General features: G+C 38.2%; 1 long non-coding RNA gene across 1 annotated transcript in view; it reads right to left on the bottom strand.

The window, feature by feature from the left end:
- The window catches only part of LOC146376566 (uncharacterized), a 110,211-nt gene extending 100,792 nt beyond the window's left edge, over window positions 1–9,419 (bottom strand). Inside the window, exon 1 of the long non-coding RNA XR_014801829.1 lies at window positions 9,254–9,419. This is a non-coding gene — a long non-coding RNA (uncharacterized LOC146376566). The remainder of the gene's footprint in view (window positions 1–9,253) is intronic.
- Window positions 9,420–19,072: the final 9,653 nt, after the last annotated feature.

The raw sequence follows: 19,072 nt of genomic DNA, 5'->3' as shown, positions 1-19,072 counted from the left end.
CTTGGCATTAACTTAAACCTCTAACCTCAGCCTATTTTAACCATAACTATTTTCCAGGATGACTCATCTAGATATTTTCAAGTAAACACAACATGTTATGCAGGGGTATCTGAGCAAGATAACAATCCACGATGACAAACACAGCAGCTAAATGTTCATACCACTAGCAATAAAGCTTAACTTATGAATGAGAGAGGGCCGATGATACAACAGATGATATATAAAAGATAGAATTAGCCACTATGTCTGAAAAGTGAAGTAAATGATAAGCAGGCTATGATTCCTTTGGTTTGCAAAGTAAGTCAGACAACTTCTCACTCAAATTTATTACACTTTCTTCATGGGTTCATGGTCTCCAATGCTAGTTTCAGTATTTAATGTAAACCAGTACCAGAGCCTATAGGTGGATGCTGCAGCAAATGTTATAATAATGTATGGAACTTTTGTAAAACTAGAAAAAGTGAAGGTATTAGCCAAGTCAGTGAGATTCAATCTCTGAATTTATGGCTTTGCTTTGGCATCAATTATGAAATGTTTGGGGATTCTTTTGTAAAGAATCAGACTCATGTTAGTCTGTCAGTGGAAGTCTCAGCTAGCTGTAAGAGATTTTCTTGTTTTGTTTTACACCCTGCGAGCATTTTTCACTTTATTACGTCCTCGCTATGAACCAGCAAGCAATTACAGACATGCAGGCAGCTCAGCCCCCTGCCAACCCCCGTGTAACTATACTCAAGAGTACGTATGAAAATTCACTTGTCATTTCTTCTCTTTTTCACAGCCTCTAAATAAAATGTGCTTTTCCACAGACTACTTTCAACTTCAATCTTCTGCATAACAAATGTTCTTCCATCACATGTCTGCATGTGTTGTCTGGAAGCGGCATCTCAGATGTACTACTGTTATTGCTGTAGCTACACTACTTGTCATTGGACCCCTGAGCAGCTCCCGCGGTCTAATGATACTAGCATACTTATCCTGTCATAATTCCAGTTACTGACTTTAGAAAACAAAGCAGCGGAGAATAGTTCCTAAGACAACTCGTGCAGCCATTACTTTCATGTTTCGTGTGTAGGGGGGGAAATGATCTGCTACGGAAACTGATGGCCAGCGTGATATTTCAAAAGGTTACGCTGCATCTTGCTCAGCAATTGTTTTTCCACAGATTTATATTTGTTTAAAGGGGGGTTGTGGTTGTCAGCGATAACAAATGCACTGACAAATAACTGGGCAGCGTGCCATTTGGAATTCATTTACCCAGACAAGGTAGAGATAAAGGCACCACCCTGACTGTCTGCAAGCGACACTTCGTAAATCAGAGAACAGCGTAGATGAATTACACTAGTGAGAAAGTCTCTCTACTGAAGGACAACAGCAGTGTGTCTATTTACAAGCAGCTGGCCTACAGCATAGGTCAGCTCTCACTCCTTCTCTCTTTGCCCTTTTGAAAATGGTACACCAGGCCACAATGCAAAGCGTAATGAAAGACCGAACACAAGTTCAGAGTGTCATTTGAGCTGTTTCAAAGCCGTGAACCTGAGACAGTATTTCAGTGGCTGCATCCGAACACTCCCTATCTTGTGATCAATCAGTCAGAACTATTAAATAAAAAGGTAATAAAGTATCAAAGAGTCGCTTTACCTTATATGTCTTAGTGATTAATAAATTATTAAGATTAAACTAATTATTGTGATTTGTTTTACATCAGTGACATGAATATCTATGTATGACTAAGCAGTAGTTGGCTTTTTTTGCCTTACATTTTGCCACTTTGTGTGTAGTTTAAGAAAATCTGATTTTAACAGCCAAATGAACATATATAAAGTGGAATAAGTGTCTTTTTTGTACAAAGTAGATGATGTGTACACCTTAAATAGATTGTTTAGGCATTTCCACTTATGTTTGTGTATTTTTAGTCTTTGTTTTAGTCTGATCAGTGTAGATTTCATATATTTTCCATAATAGAAGTTACTATTAAACACTGATCACTGTCTTGACATTGATTAGTTCAAGCTTTTAATAAATCTAACCTAAAATATACCCTAAAATGACACTATAACTGATAATATACATGAATTATTATTGTCTTTCTTCAGCTCCACTGGTACATAATATATCAGTTAAAAAAAATAAAGAATGAAAAATAAAACACTGAAGGAGGGACAGAAAGACACGATGGATTCATATCTTTCCCCACTTCGTGCCTGTATTATGCATTCAGTCCAATATTTAACCATGCCACAAAAAGCTCAAATGTGCTGAGATATGCAAAAACTCCTACACGGCTTTTAATATTTGTGACATGATTTATTTCAAAAGAAATGTTCAGAGGAGACATAAGAAATAAAATGCTATTTTTATGCAAAATGGTTACATTGCTGCTGTTGTGGAGATCTTCTTATCTTTTATCATTTTGGCACCACTTTGTAGTCACTGCACATTATTAGTAAACAGAACATGCAGTAATGTATTATTCAAAGTAACCATACCATCGCCGTTTACAGAAGCTGATTCGGTTTGACACAGAAGAGCAAATGGTTACACAGCTTGTCAATACGTGATTTTAAAGTCAGTGTCAAATTACTTAGTCTTGCAATGTTTCCTGGCCCTTTTTCTGTATTTCATAATTGCTGACAAGTTCCACATCATGTTTTATGTTAAAACTAGCAAAGGAGTGAAATCAGATTTTCTCCAATAAATGGATCGATTGAGGGTCAGCAGGAACTTGGCAGAGACTGTCGACTGGAAAGCCATGCATACTTCACTGGACAGCGGGGTTAGTGCTGTTTTCACCCTGTGAAATATATGCTTGTTTATGTATCATCATGTGCTCCTGGAGACATCAGGAACTACCAAGAGAAGTGATCTTGACAGGCATTTATTACCTTTGCCACGGAGGTTTTGCTTTCAGTAGCGTTTGCGTGTGTGCGTGTCATTGGGTCTGTAAACACAGTAGCTCAAAAAGTTTTGAAAGAATTCTGATAAAACTTTGTAAGATTATAGAGTGCGGTGATATAAACAATCCATTTAATTTTGGCATACGTCCAACGAAGTTCTCAAGGTCAACTTAATAATTTATTGGTTTTAAAATTGACAAAAAATGTAAATTTAAAAACTATGATTCTTACAAGTGTGGTGTATATGTTGAAAATATACAGAGTACAGTATAAAGATTAAACATTTCATTTGACCTCTGACCTCTCCTTTAAGGTCAATAGATTAATCTGAAGATCAAAGTGATAATAATGCTAGATAGAGCTATTTAAAACAATGTTTCTTATTGCTATTGCTTCACTTTATTATGACTTTGTTACTTACATTGCAGTAGAAGGTTATAAAGATGTAAATAAATAATAATCTGAATACAAAATAAACTTCTGAACATTTTTCACTTTACTATTAAGCATTTAAGCAAATTTACTAAACAGTGAAATTATTGCTAAATGTCTACTATATTCACATAAATACATAATTGTTATACTCAAAATGAATTTTTTTTCATTTATTTTAATTCTGCAATGAATTAAGAAAGAAAACAAAATGAATATATACAAAATACAATACTATTCCCTCAAAAGTAAATGCTCCCCAGACTGTGAGCTTCCTTGGTGGAGTTTGCTTGTTATATTTATGTCTGGATGTGGGCAGCAAGATACAGCTGTTAAACTACTGAGGCTTTGCAGACACATGTCTATTAATCATGTGACAAACTTGTCCACCATTTTTAGACATATGAAAATCACAGTGACAGTTAGAAATCTGGTAAATAAGGTCCCAGTCACATAGACCAATAGATTAATCTGCAGCCATCCAGGAACCACCTGGGGAACAATGTGTATTCCCCAACCTGTTGTCAAAAGCAGTTCTCATAGTTAGAAAAGAAGTGACAGACTTGTCTACAATTACTGGCCAGCTACTCTGTACTGAATAAACTGAATATCCAAACCGTGACTTCAGAGTAAAAAGTGCACATATTTTGAAGCATTTTAACTGCAATACTGTCGCACATTTTTTCTTTGAAGGTAGCCCTTCTCCATTTCCAATTTTCTTTGCACTTTATAAACTTTTATTACCGCTCAGCCATGTAGTTAGCAAGTGTGCAATTTGCTAGAAGCCGAAGTAATCATCAGGCTTTTGGTGCATCACTGTCTTTACATCAGAGTTTACAGCGTGAGAAACAACAACCTCCAGGAACTAACTAGTCACGGAATACACATCTTAAAACAGCAATCAGTGGTTGTATCAGGTCTGATATGGTGGACAGCTCTTGAGCAATGTGCTCAAAATGTGCTGTGAAAAACCTCAGTACCAATATGCATGGGATCAAAATTAATGCTGACTTAAAATGAAAGTGGCTTTCTTTTTCTTGGCCTACATTTGCACGCCCTGCCCTCAGCCCCAGATGGTTTGGGCTTAGTCCTAGACTTCGTCAAGCCTTAGAAACCCACTTGAGGTGTGTACTACAAAGCAAGCTCAGCATATCCAAGCTTTCTTTGAATTAGCTTTGTCTTTGTTAACCCAGGCTTTCACTCTTTCTCTCTCTCTCTCTCTGACACACACACACACACACACACACACATATAGTGCACAAAACTGCACCAACAATTACACTTACAAGCAAAATCATAAAACCTTGTGAATAACCTTATATTTAATTGTATATGTGAGATGCAGGAAATTAGGCCAACTGTAAGAAAAATGCCAGCTTTCCTTTCATGAGAAAAATGAAGTCCACACGAAAATAACAAAACCTTTAAGAATCAGGTCAGTCATGAAGTCAGTTTACGACAACAGTCTTTGAAGGTTACCCTGAGTATTTCATGTAGGCCAGGGAAAGTGGCCGGCTTTATTTCCTAAGCTGAGTGGCAGATACAGTACAACGCTTCATTGCACCCATAGCACTTGACTGTGGGTCCAAGCATGTGGCCTTGATTTAGGTGAATGAGCACATCCAATTTATATTCAGGCAATCACCAATCGCTCAGAGAGACACATGCACGCACACAATTGCATTGACTGTCTCTCTCGCCAGCAGTGCTCATTACCCAGCTCAGACAAAAGAAAGAAAGAAAAGCAGAGACAGAGAAAACCCCCAGACACAGAGGAAATCTACTCCCACAACAGGCTGTTCACTCTACGCCAACAGTCATAGAGTCAGTGATCCTGGAAGCAGCTGCATGGCACCCACTCACTTTGCTCCCTCTCCACACTGCCAGAAAGGTCCGTGACAGGCCTCCAGACTGCAGACCTCCTTGCCCCCTAGCCCCCTGCTCATGCAGCTCAAACCAGGTGCTGAGTGTTCATGCAAGGGACTTCAAAGAATCAGAATGAAGGTAATAAGAAGACAGCTGGGGTGCACAAAGAGGTAATGTAAGGACAAGCCAAAAAACTAAAAGACACTAACAGAGTAGAGTTACAGAATTGGAGGATAATCGTCATTTGAATCAGGACTGTGTAGCTCCTTTTACAGTTCACATACAGCTTACAAATGAATAATAAGATGAGGAATGGTGCATACGCTTGATAAACGTGTTCTTTAATTTCTTGTTGTGTTAATGCAAAATTACAAATGCATGTTTTAATGTGAAGAAATCTACTTCAGCCCAACTTTGAGTTGAATCAAGCTAATAGCTCTCTAACAGTCTCAGCAAAAACACTGTGAGAGCTGAATTTCATGATGTTGTACAGGTGTTCATTCCCATGTTGCTAGGCAGGTCCAGATGGTTAGCAGAGTCACATGGCATATATTGCAGATGTTGCAAAAAAAATGTGGCTGTGGTTCAATTTGGACAAGTGTAAATGCAGTGTAGGTGGCAGTTTAACAGAAGTAAGGAAGGTAGACATGGTGTCAGAACAGCTCTGATAGAAAGTCACAGAAAATAGAAGCCTTTGTTCTCCTGCAAGTCATCCCCGTAATTATTTTGGGGGTAAAATTTGATAGCAGCAGGATCAGAACCCATTTGTGTCCTTTCTATTTCACAAAACTCGAATTCCTGCCGCACTCTCACAAGCTACACACTTCATTCACATGCACAGGATTATTACAGGGAGCTGTCAGTGTGGAGGATTATGTTAACAGCTTAATTATACTATTGCTTTTCCAGAGTTGATAATAGTCATTATTGTGTGTATGTAATTGTAGTCAGTGATCAATTAAATCATCTATTATAATGTTAAACTGAATAACATTCAGTATTTGCTGGATATTAGGGCTGGGTGTGTTACAGTGATATCACATTACTTATAATAATGCAACACAATGCAGTATTTTACAGTTTTTTCCAGCAATTATGCAAATTAAGAAGAAATGACGATGACGCAGGATAGATAGACAGGTAGGGAAGGAAAGATGGGCAGACATGACACGATGTTCAATGAAAGCTTCAGTTTGCCTGGGGCTCTTACCTAAGCATCAATCTGTGCTTGTCCACACTGACATACAAAAAAACACACGACAGCACAATGCCTGACAAGTGTGTAGTAAATGATAAATCACAGGCAAAGTTAACAACGTTTCAATCCGTGATATTATTTGCTCTGTGAGCAACAAATATGGAGTTATGGAGTAGAAACTGACACTTTTTTCCCCTAATAAGGCAAAAACAAGATATGCTCCATTCATCCCATCTGAAAGGAAGGAGGACGATAACATCATGTTACTACAGCCACAGAAAGGTTTAGTCACTTAATTTAAGCACTCAAGATGGAGACGGGCAGGGCATTTGTTGTTGACAGTCGAGATTAGAATCAGCCACAACAGAAGTCAATTTCAATAAGTGGACCTGATTGCTTTAGCTGATTACTTTGATTTTTATTAGCTTTGACTGCTCTTATCAATAAGATAGTTTCTCCAAAATTAGATTATATGAGGATTCAAATAAAGGATAAAGGCAAATAACAGTAGACTGATTAAACTGAATAGGATAGATATGATTTTTAAAAGGCAGTCCAGACAGAGTGTCTTGTTCACCTGTGAAAACACTCCTATTAAAGTCATCATTTTGACATTAATCATTATTGTGGTTCTGGGTTTTCAGCCCAACATTTTGAGTTTGACCTTTATCTTTTCTGTTTAATAATAATTGTTTTTGGATTTTTGAGTTTGCATTCTTTTACACCTAGCAGACGCTTCCTGTTTGTGACGATGTTACTCTCAGGTTTTCTTCATCTTGGTTTTGCCACCGTTTACAATCTAGTTTCTGTTCGTGGATATAGTTTTATTTATATTTGATTCCTCGAGTTTCAGTTTATCGTGTCTCCTCTGTGTTCCCTATGTCTTACTGTCTCAGTGTCTGTGTTACATGTTCTCTTGTTCTGGGTTTCCTGTTTTATTTTCGTAGTTATCTTGTCGCTTATATTTCGTGTTCACCTTTACTTCCTTCCATGTCTCATTATCTGGACTATGTTCACTTGTGTTACCAATATGTTTCCATCCGTGCCTGATTGCCCTCTGTGTCTGAGTGTAGTTAAAGCCATAGTTTGCTTGTGTTCCTTGTTCCAGTATCTGTTGTCCTTTTCCACTGTTTTCCTTGTAATGTGTTGAAGGCTGCTTTGGATTCTGTTTTCATTTTTCTATAGACTTCTGCATTCTGTGGATTTTGTACAAGCTGTAATAAAGGGTTGGCTTTTATTTAATCTCAGAGTCTACATTTAGGCTCCAATCCTGCAACCCCAGACAATCATGATGTGAGTAAAAAAAAATAGCAAACATGTGCAGAAAACGTATATCTTCTATACCAATTGGCCACTGTAATTTTCCTCTTGTGACAGACATACTAAAGATGCCCTGACCCAAAGATAGGCTCGGCAGGAGCAAATGACATTTCCTGTCAGCACTGCAACTCATGTGACAGTGTCAGTATAGGATGTCAACAGCATTACTATAGTCTCAGGGTACACTGATGACTGTCAGAGGAACTGCAAAATACTGTCAAGGGATTTCTCAATCTTCTTCAGCAGCGTTGTTACTTCGCACACCCAGATAACATTATAAAGATTTTTTTTCACCCCATGCTGGAGCCTTCTGAAATGGAAGAGAGACTCATTTTGAAAATTCATGTGTGTTATTCTATTGGCCCTGGAAAGTTCATGCAGAGTTGTAGAAAAACTTTCCTCCAAAGCTTCAAAACCAGAGTGCTGAAACTCTAATCTGCATTGTCACATCGATGTACAGCCTGGAGCTGCTCCATTAACTATGATAACAGGGAGGAACAAACTCTTTTCTCTTGTTTCAGTCTCTGGCAGACAGCACTCACAGTTACCAATACAGGCTGAACTCTCTTAGGACAACAAGATGACATATTTCAAACCTCAATACAATGGTTCTCTTCTTTGTATTCCAACCACCTCTAAGGCTTTAATACTTTTTCTCTAGAATTTTGTTATTTCGAGAGCAAAACTGAGATTTCCAAGGGGAAAAAATCTGGTTAGTGCTTGAATTTTTTTCTCTTTGCATGATTTTCTAATGAGCATCATTCAAAGTAAACCTTCCTTCCCAGAGAGCCTCACTGGGAGCTTCCACAGTAAGACATTGCATCTAATCGTCACTGCAATTATCTGTCCCACTGGCTTCATAGAGTCTGCCAGGAGTGGAACCTTTTCCTCAGCTCTCTCTTAATTTTCTTTATTGTCATTCCATAAACAAGATGCATTAGTAAAGAAAATGCACATTAATTTCCATTGGTCTATTTAAAATGAATGCTAAAGGAGGGTGGTTTGATTGATAAACTGATATGCATCCAGACATATCGATTTTTGTTTTTTCCAAATTCTACTAAAACTGGAATTATTTTGATAAATATTTATCATTACCTGATAGTGTAAGGTGCAAATATATGAACTTGATGTAAGTGAAAATAGCAGAAGATCTGAAAGTGCAGGGGGATCACATCTTTCGTCAAAATCCTTCTGTTTTTGAACAAAGCAGTCAGCTTAAACATTCTGCGTTTGGATTTTTTTCTTTCCTCTCACTCGGCCTCTTTCTACATCCCAACAGTCCCGCTTTATCTGCTCTTCCCTCTAAATCTATCTCTCCCGTCTTGTTTCGTTGCTTAAGCATGGGCTCTCTTCCCCTTCTTCTGTTTCTTCTTCTCTTATCTTCCTCTGTCTCCTCCCCTTTTCCTTTAACTCTGCCTCTCCAGTATATGTCTCTCACAATCCCTCCCTCTTTTAGTCTTAAGCAAAAATCCTGGCTCCCATCTTATCTCAAGCCTCCATGTAGCAATGCCAACCATGACCAAAAAAAACAGGAACTTACATTTTCTTGGCTGGTTGCCATCTTCTCTGCCTCTTTCCTTCCCCACGGCTTTGGCCGGGTCATGTATCTGCCTGCCAGCAAGCAGAGAGTTGCATGAGCGATAGAAAAAAAAAACAAAACAGCAAAGGGTTTGCTTTACTTTGCCTTGAGTTGGCAGATTAGAACCTTTGACACCTTATCTCTTCAGACGATTCAGCAGTCGACTTAGTTATCATGCTTGTGTATGTGTCTATACACAGCCTGTTAAAGAATTTTATAAAAAGGGATAACTCAAGTTTTTCAGGCACCTGAGGACAGATTCCAAAAGAAGTATTTTATGTTGCCCTTAAGAGTTTCCAAAATAGCACAAAAACTTTACAAGAAATAGAAACTTTTAAATGTGAACAAATCAAAATCCAGAGCTTGGACTAAGGAAAGTGTTTCCCTTTTCGCTATAAATGACATCCATATATCCAGAATAAGTTCATAATAAGTATATGTACAAGCTGATTAATAAAGGGAGTAGCCAGTATTGGGGTGCTTTGAATCATCCTAACCCTATCTACCACAGTATGGTTTGCATAAAATGAGCTTTTTTGTACAGCATGTCAACCAATAAATAGCTATTGTTTTTGGATTTTTGGAAGAAATCATTGCAAATCTCCCCAAATCCATTTATTTTGAAGGCATGTGGGTTTTAGATGGAACGTATCCCAGCTGACATTGGCGAAGAGATGCGGCGCACCTTGGACAGGTTGGCTTTCATTCACAAAGCTAAGGCAGGAAGGCAGACAATCATTCACTCACACATTCACACCACCCAGTTCCAACAATTCACCAAGCAATCAAGTGAAGTGGCCCCATTTTTCAACTGCTGCAACAGTAACACTGTGCTTGACCCTTAAAGTTTGCTAGCAGATTTATTTTATGAGCATTTGAAGATATTTCCCCACTTAAAAACCAAAAAGCATAACATCATGGTAGCTGAGAGAAAAAATGTGGAGATCACGGTTAGTATCGGGTGTAATGTGTAGGGATTATATATCTAAATATCTGAATCTAAATATCATTGCTTAGATTAGAACCATGTGGTGGACCAAAATAAAACTGAATCAACTGATTTTCATAGAATTTCCCAAGTAGAAGTCATGTTTGGGAAAGTTTGGGTTTCAGTCTCCATGACTGTAACTGTAACTTCAATTTTGACCAAGCAGAAAACTCGATGTTGCACACTTGAATTAATATCAGAGTAAAACCATAGAGTGTAGCACAGTGGTGCAGTGGTTAGCGCTGTTGCCTCAGAGCTACCCACCGGTTGACTGGGGCCTTTCTGTGGGATCTCTCCGGATACTCCTCCCACAGTTAGGTTAACTTGCAATAGCAAGCTGGTCATAGGTGTGAATATTAGTGTGAATTTCTGTTTGTCTGTGTTAGACTGGGAACCTATCCTCCAACCTCCAAAATTCTTAAGCAACAACATTCAAGGTGAATCCAGGGTTACTTTGTGACTATAATTGGCTTAATTATTAATGCTGTTTCAGCCTTGGTTTCATAAGCTAACAGATTAGTATTAATGGACACCCTGCTGTTGGCTCGTGGGTGTCAATTGTGAAGCATGTTTTCATCATTGCTGGACTGCTTTTATTTAATAACCCTGTTTATATAACCTTTTTTTCACCATAGGAAACAGCCATGTTCACAACATTCCAAATATTTAAACATTCTAAATATTTAATGAAGATGGATTTTCATTTGTGAGAGAATCACAAAATAATTTAATATGGACTAAATTATGTTACAGTGGATTCATGTGCAAATTCCAGCATTGCTGAACGGTGCTTGCTGAGACCTCTTGATCATCTAGCAACAGAGACTGAAAATGAGCAAACTACTTCCACTTGAATAAAGTGTTTTGCATCTTTCTTCTCTGTGAACGTTTTTTTTTTTTTTAATTACTCCTACCCTACATCCTGCTACAATTTTGAAGAAATTTGGAAAGCTCACTGCAGATATTCGTATAATGTTTATGAATATCAGCTCAAAAACCTAAGTCATAATCATAACAGTGGGACAACCACAACATTTTTCATGTTGTGGCTGGAAGGCACCATAAATCGCTCAGTGTGCCCTCAAGATCCATGGCAAGGCATGACGATCAATAAATGTATTTACCATGGGTGCTGAGTGACTCATGAATTTTACATAGATAGGAAGCCTCTTTCCAAAGTCAATATGTCATTATGAATAATTCTTTACATGCGAAACCCCCTTCACAGAAAGAAAAAACATGAATGGAGAGAGCAAAATGAGTCGTTACCATGGTGTAGTGTGGGAACATGCTGCGTGATATATTGACAGATTTCAACACAGACACAGATACGCTATTTGAGAATCATGTCTGCCGATTATTGGTGAAGTAATGCAGTCTGCAGATGCTGGCTATCTGTGCGACGCAAGGCAAACAAATGTGTCTGACTAGCCAGCACCGGGTACTCTGCAACACTCGGCCAGTACCTTTTCCTATATTTGCATCTGAACATAATTATAACACCCACGCAGTGACATTATTGCTATCCGGCTTTCTATTCTACCCAAACATTGTGAGTCTCGGCATAATAAATAATAAACAAAACTGGAAGAAAAAAAAAAGAAGAGACATAGAAAAGCCAAACCATATTTGCACTGGAAATGATGAATAATTGAATCTGGAAGGCATACTCACAGATGCAGACACAGACGTGCTTTCATGCACACACATTTACACGCACACATGCTATACACACACACACACACACACACACACACGTGAACACAGGGGGAAACACACCACTGGGTCTCCAGTGCCATCTAGAGTTTGACTGCCCGAATGTGAGTGAAAAATGCTAATATTACAATTATGGTTTTTAGGAGTTTCGTTGTCATGGTGGCTCAAAAAACGAGGGTATGGGAGATTGTACGCTCATGTTCACACTATTTCCTCCCACTGTTCAAAGACATACGATTGCCATTAAGCAACGATCACTCACATGAATAAATGAATATGAATGACTGTCAGTTGTTTTTGTGTCTGCCACTCAGTAAAGCAGCAGCCCTTCGTGAGTACAAAAAAGGAGGCTAGTAGAAAAATTTAATGATTTATTTATTTTTTTTAATACATTTTTTTTGCTGCATGTCTTTACAGCTTTTTATGGAGAAATTAAGACTTCTGTGTTTCACCCTGCAGTGTCACAGTGAGTGCTCAAGCTTCTTGCTCAGTCTCAGCTGTACCAGCAAACAGCGGAGCGTTTGCCGAGGGCGACCACGCACCAGACCTCGTGTCTAGCAGCTGTGTGCTTTCACATATGTTCTTCACATTAATGAGAAGATGTGTCACTCTTCCGGCTGGCCGCTCCTGACAAAGCAACAAGCCATGCATGAAGTGTTATCAGCTTGTCGAAACACCAGCAGAGTGATTATCCCTCAGGGTATTGGTGTTGTTACAAGGATTAACTTTTTTTCCTCATTTTTCGAGTATGTTAACTTCCACCAGCATCAACTGGCCTCGGTTATTAGGGTTCCTGTTACTTTCTAGCTCTCTAAACTTGTCTGCCGAAAAACATGTCTAAATTGTCTATCATCTATCTTCTTGTTCTTAAAATGTTATCTAATTAAGTTTTCAGATTAAATATTATTGTATTGTATTGAAATATCTAGTATTAGAATAGTGTGTATTTCTATCACTAAACCATATAGTTTATTCTGTACTTTGACAAGATACAGTACAAAAAGTTTCATTATATTTTAAATGTTAGTAACAGTCCACTAATATAACACATGGAGTAATATGACCATGTAATAGTTTTAAAGAGTATTCAGTTTGTCAGTAATACTCCAATAAATTTAATTTCAAGATTTAAAAAAATGCATAAATGCATGTCTTTTGCTTGTCCTTATTCCAAAATTGTAAATAAATTCTTTACCACTGCCTTATGGATTGTTATTTTCTGTGACTGTTAATACTGTGTTTCCTACATGCACCTCTGCATGTAAGGGAGCAGACAAAAACACAAAAATTCCAGAAGTTTTCACAAGCACCTTCATATCTGACATCCTTTTTTTCCCCTATAGGCGCTGGCAAAGGAATACACAACATAAGCAGCTGTTGTTCTTTCCACCGCTATAGACGTTAATGTTGTGTTTCCCATTGGCAGCACTTCAGATGCCATTGGCAGAACCTGTGCTCTGAACATGGCACCACTCCAGAGGCTTTCCATCCCTTGCCATTTAGTGCCTCTGCAAGTACACATAGGTCAGGGTGATTTTGTTTTTCCCCCCCTCACGGGAGGCTGAATAGACTGGGGTAAGAATTGAAAAAGGTACAGAAAAGCAATTTTGGTTAGTTAAAAAAAATCACTGATGCTGTGCTTTGGATGTCCTCTTCTATCTTTTGATCCCTTTTCTTGCACCATAGAGTTGAAACTGAAAAAGAATAGCCAATACTGAGAGGCAAAGAGGTGGAAGGGAAACTTTTAATTGGCTACACAGAGCACAGCTGTGTTTTGTTGTTGCCCCCAAAATTCCATTTGTCAAAAGTGCAGAGCACTGCAATAGGGAGGCAGGCACCTGAAACTAATACATACTGTAAATACTGGTACCGGGGTTTATAGAAGTCTGGTCACCTTCAGCAGTCATGCTTCCAATTTCCCAGATAAGATAACTAGCTAATTCAGTCAGGAAGTAGATAATTCAAATTGTAAACTATCATATTTGTCTAATTGACAAGGGGTATGTAGCTACTGAATGATTAAAGGCGGCTGCGTCTGACCCAAAATATCTGCACAAGTGCAACATTTACTTTGATATGTTTTATTCATTTTTCCTGACTCCAGAGAAGGGAGGAGGGGAGGCGATGTTGGGAATCAGACCGTGTTTCCAATCACCGACAGCATTGCCTCATTTCACTAATCATCATTCAAATTGATTTGCTTCCCCCACCTAGTCCCTCGTTTTAGTGTAAATGCTTTACAGTGACTGCACCCCCACCCCCTACTGAATTGCAGCTGAATGGTCCCCAAGTTCCCAACAATAGGCTCATGAATACTGAAGTAGTATTTTAGTATTTTATTTTTCTCTGGCTGCACAATTCTATTTGCTGTCATAAAAGAAATGAAATCCACTTGAAAACGAGGCCTTTTGGATCATTTGCATGCAAGCTTGCCTAGTAATGAAATGAAATATGACACACCAATTTAATTACTGCTTCAGAATTGTCTCGCCTCACAGTATAAATATTGATTTAGGCTCCTCTCTCTTCAAATCCCATTCCACTATCCCTTTCACTCTTTCTTTTGATTCTTCCATCTCTCATATAATATTCCAATCTTCTCTGTTTCTAAACACTCTCTTTTTCTCTGTGACACAGATGCTCAGAACTGCCGTCTCCTCCTCAAATTTCCCTCTCAGTCAATCCACCTCTCATCTCCCTTCCCCAGCTGCCCACTCCCCAGTCTATCCATTCCTTATTCTGCTAGCATCAAGCGATGCATGTCATGTTGGCGGGGCAAAGACTAGCAAAGGAGCAACAAATATGAGATTCTGCCCTGGGTTATCTTCGGCTCCAGTGTGATGACAGTAGTGCTCTATATGCACGCCCGCACTCACACTGTTAACGGCCCCTGAAATTACCCACAATTTCCATAGCAATAGGCTTTATAGAAGGCAAATGGGTCCCTGTGGGGGCCCCAGCCACGCCTGTACAGTGTAGGAGAGTGCAGGGAAAGAGAAGATAGGCAGCATGTACAAAAGCACAGAGGAGGAGTAGGACTGGTAATTTCTCCTCAGGCATCTCCCATGTGGACTTCTATAAACTCTTTGGCACTGCCGCTTCTTCTTGAGTGTGTGATGGGTCAGGCTCATGGCAAACCTCAGGCTCTCAGTGGGAGGGATACCAGCCTAGTGATGTGGTCCTGACTGTGAATTCGTTGGCTGTGTTGTGGCTGCCTGCCCAGCCAACTAGAGCCATAGCAGGAGAAAAGAGTTGAATATGTTCATAAAGTCAAACATAAAAAGAGGTGTAATAAACACATTGAGCAAAGGTGCCCTTTTAAGGATTTAAATGGAGAAGATCAGAGTGTTGCTCTTGGCTCCTTGGACCTTTTTTCCCCAAAGTCAAAGGAAGAAAAACATGTAGCATCCTTAATAGCACAGGCATTTTGTAAACAGCATATCCTTGCTCACAAGGACTAAGTGTTTCTCATGTTTTCACAGTGCTCTTAACAGCCTGAATGCCTAACAGGGCTGTCCAAACAAGAAATGGAGAACTGGATCATTGTTGGAGGTTTTACTCATGAAAACAGCCTAACAGCTCTTGTTGTTTTATTTATATTAAGTAGATTCTATTTTTACAAGTCATACTATAGACATGGCTAGCCGCAAAGCGGAGCCTAAAGACAATTATAAAGATGGCTCTGTCAAATCGTTTCTAAAATTTATCTGCCTCACACATCTAGAGATGCTATGTGGGCTTTTAGGGCACCTGTCTTTCAGAAAGCCTGCACTTTCAACCCACTCGCTCTTCTCCTCACAGGGTCATGGAACATGAGCCATTTCCCAATGGCTCACTCATGTGAATCATCACAATATAGCCTAAAGAAATGGTGACAGTGCTGCCCAGTCTGATGCACTGTTAACACTGTGTAGCTGGAGCAAAAGGGAAGGCAGAAACATGACCTGCTGGCAGATTAATCCACCAAACAATGGAAGTTAAGGTCAGCACTGCATCCAGGGACACCGGCACGATACTGTGGTAATCGCCTGATCCGTGAAGCGGACTAAAATAATTGTGAATATATGAAATAAAACAGTGTTAGAGCAAGAGGTGTTAGAGCCGAGAGAAGAATGTGAAGGGAAAGCAGATGTTTTGTTTGTATGATTAAACATTTCAGCCTGCAGGGATCTCACCAGCAATAATTATGCAACAACTGCAGTCTCAGATTTTTTTTGCCTTTATCTCATCATACAAGGTCTCATGTTGAAATGCAGCATTTGATTTTTAATTAGCTTTTGCAGTTCTGTTTGTTTAATTTGTGCATCAAAGGAATTGATGGGTAATTTTAGGCGGATAACAAAAATTAAGAGCACTATTCTGATCAATCGCAAAAGTCCTTGGATTCCAGCTCAATAGCACTTAAGTTTCTGAATATTAAAGTGCTTCAAGTACTTGTTAGAAAGGCAAGTAAAACTAGAAACAAAAAACTGTGAAAATAGCCCTAATACGTTAATTTTATTTATTAACAGTGATACTGAGCTGAGTTTTAGAGCAAGAGAAAAGACTTCCAGTCCACAGCAAAACAAACAAACTTATTAGAGACCCAAACTATCCCTTGAAGGTAGCAATAAGTATGTCTTTACTGCTACTATAGCAGAAAACAACCATAATATATCTGCAGAGGACTATGCTTTAAAAACTCTCTTTTACTGCCTGAAACTTTGTTTTAAAATAAAAATAGAAATTCCTATAGTAGCATCGGTATTTGAAGGCATCCCTCTCATGAGGTTTACTATACAGAAGGCTAAACTAAGAATATTTTTATTAGTTATTAAAGCATTTTTAATTAAATTTATATGATCACATTCATATGATCATATAGTCGATTTTTGTTTTAATTACTTGATTATATATCTCTAATGCGAAAACCGCATTATTTGACTTTTTGAGTCGGCAATCCCTGTAGAGTTTGAGACGGGTTTAGAGTGCGGTGTAGTGAAGAGATTTGTCAGTGATGTTGTAATTCCTTCTTCAGAGGTGGATTTAAGTTATCTACTGCTAGATGCAACATTAAGCAGCTTTGGAGGTCTGATGAATTTGAATCATGTATGGAACAGGGAAATAAGCCAATCAATGCTTAATCAAGATGCAATCAGTATCAGTAACAGTAGCACAGCGAGCACAGATGGAAATAGTTTGTTATACATGCAATCCTTTTTGCAGAGAGCTCATTAACTGTTGTGTGACAAAATGTTGAATTCATCACCACCTGCAGATCTTTATACCAACTGTTTTTGTAATTTCACTTTTAAAAACAACCACTTGAACAAGAGACGTACAGATCTGCTGGTCAGTCATTAGTCAGGCTACTGCAGCTGTTGCAGTCTATAATGTTAATTGTTATAGAACACAAGATCAAACATTCAGATTTCTGAGAACTCTGAAAGAAATGGAAAATCGGATAAAGACTCTAAATAGCTCAAACGTATAGTTTAAAAACACCTGTAAAGCATTTTTAATTAAAATATTGCAAATATGTGTTTAAAATTATATAAGACCATTTAAGATTTATGTTTTCATCATGTCTTTCTAGCCCGTGTTTCAGTAACACCTATGGAAAAGTTTTGGAAATCCTCAATAACGAGGATGAGCTTCACTGACTCACTGAATGCATCATAATACCAGTGAGTATGTTGACCTAGCATTCTGAGGTCACTCAGTGATCTGAAAGCCTACAGGCGACTCACGTAAAAACATAAAATATTGCAATATATTTAATTGTTACATATGTGTTTTTTATTTGTGATGTATTGCTAAGTGTTGATATTATTCAAATATGTTACATTTTTATTATTATTTTTGCCTGTCAGCTGTGGTCATTGTGGTGAAACAGAAGATGCTAGTTTTGTGTGATGAAGTGATTTCCGTTATATGCCAAAAAATAATTGTAGGTATTTGAACTGTTTAATATGACTTGTTGAATATCTCAAACATATCTGTCATGAATGTTATCAAGTCTCTCTAAGCCAGTGAGATCATTTTTATCCCAAGGCAGAAGCTGCAATTAGTTTTTGGCAAAGTAACTTTAATTTATATGTTATTTATCAAGGTAAAGAGATCTGACCAACATGAAAGCAGAAATTCCAACAAATGTAACATTACAGTTCTATAACGTAGTTGTAAGTGGCAAAAATAAACTGGATTGAACATAATGTAGATACAGTAACGAAGAGTCAATAAACTCTTCGTAAATCCTGTTGATTATAGTGTATTTAGCATCATAAGTAAAGATAATACAAATAGAAGACACATGGAACCATCACTGTTTTGGGATACAGGGGGTTAAGTGAATATGTGTAATTGTGTGATAAAAATGATGCTCCCAGCCAGCCTTGAAACATTCCTAATTTGTATGCTTTCCATACATATGAAGGTCCACAGGGATGAAATTATTAAAGATGTGCTTGATCACTGAAATTTTTATGGAGAGCAGGTGAGAGCTTGCATCATTTTGTTCACTATCCCAGAAGAGCTGAAAGAGCAGAGAGCAAACACTTTGAGTTCATAAACTGGAACAAATTTAATTCTCTTGCATTCTCACATTCAGACATAGGGCCCCTTAACCTTGATTAATATTTAATGTTCCTGTTCACATATACTGATGCAGTACAAGTTGTTCTCACACAGCCACAAATTAAGGAAAATAAACAAATCTGTCATGGGTAAAAAAAAACAAAAAAAACAGACTGCTAAGAGAGATGACTTCATTTATCATTTCCTTTTATGACTTTGTTGCAAAACTTTTGGGCACAATAAATTACTTACTATGGCATTTGTAGTAACTTTGTAGGGTGCGGTACGTGGAATATCAAACAATTGTCCATCAAAGAGCAAGACAGATCAAAGGACAGGACAAAATTTGGATACCGCATATAGCTTTTTCATTAAGTCTAGTTATTAAAAATGAAACAAATTTAGATATGCACTCAGTGTATAAGTAAACAGAAAATAAAGCAAGCAACCAATCACACTGAGAGAGGGAGAAAGAGAGACTATATGTAGGTGAGCTGGCACACCAATCCAGGGTTCAGCAT

The sequence above is a fragment of the Perissodus microlepis genome, chromosome 12 (assembly GCF_051167445.1).
Source record: "Perissodus microlepis isolate ML-2025 ecotype Zambia chromosome 12, ASM5116744v1, whole genome shotgun sequence".
Lineage (NCBI taxonomy): Eukaryota > Metazoa > Chordata > Actinopteri > Cichliformes > Cichlidae > Perissodus > Perissodus microlepis.
The sequence above is the reverse complement of the archived record's forward strand: the minus strand, read 5'-3'. Positions and strand labels throughout refer to the sequence as shown.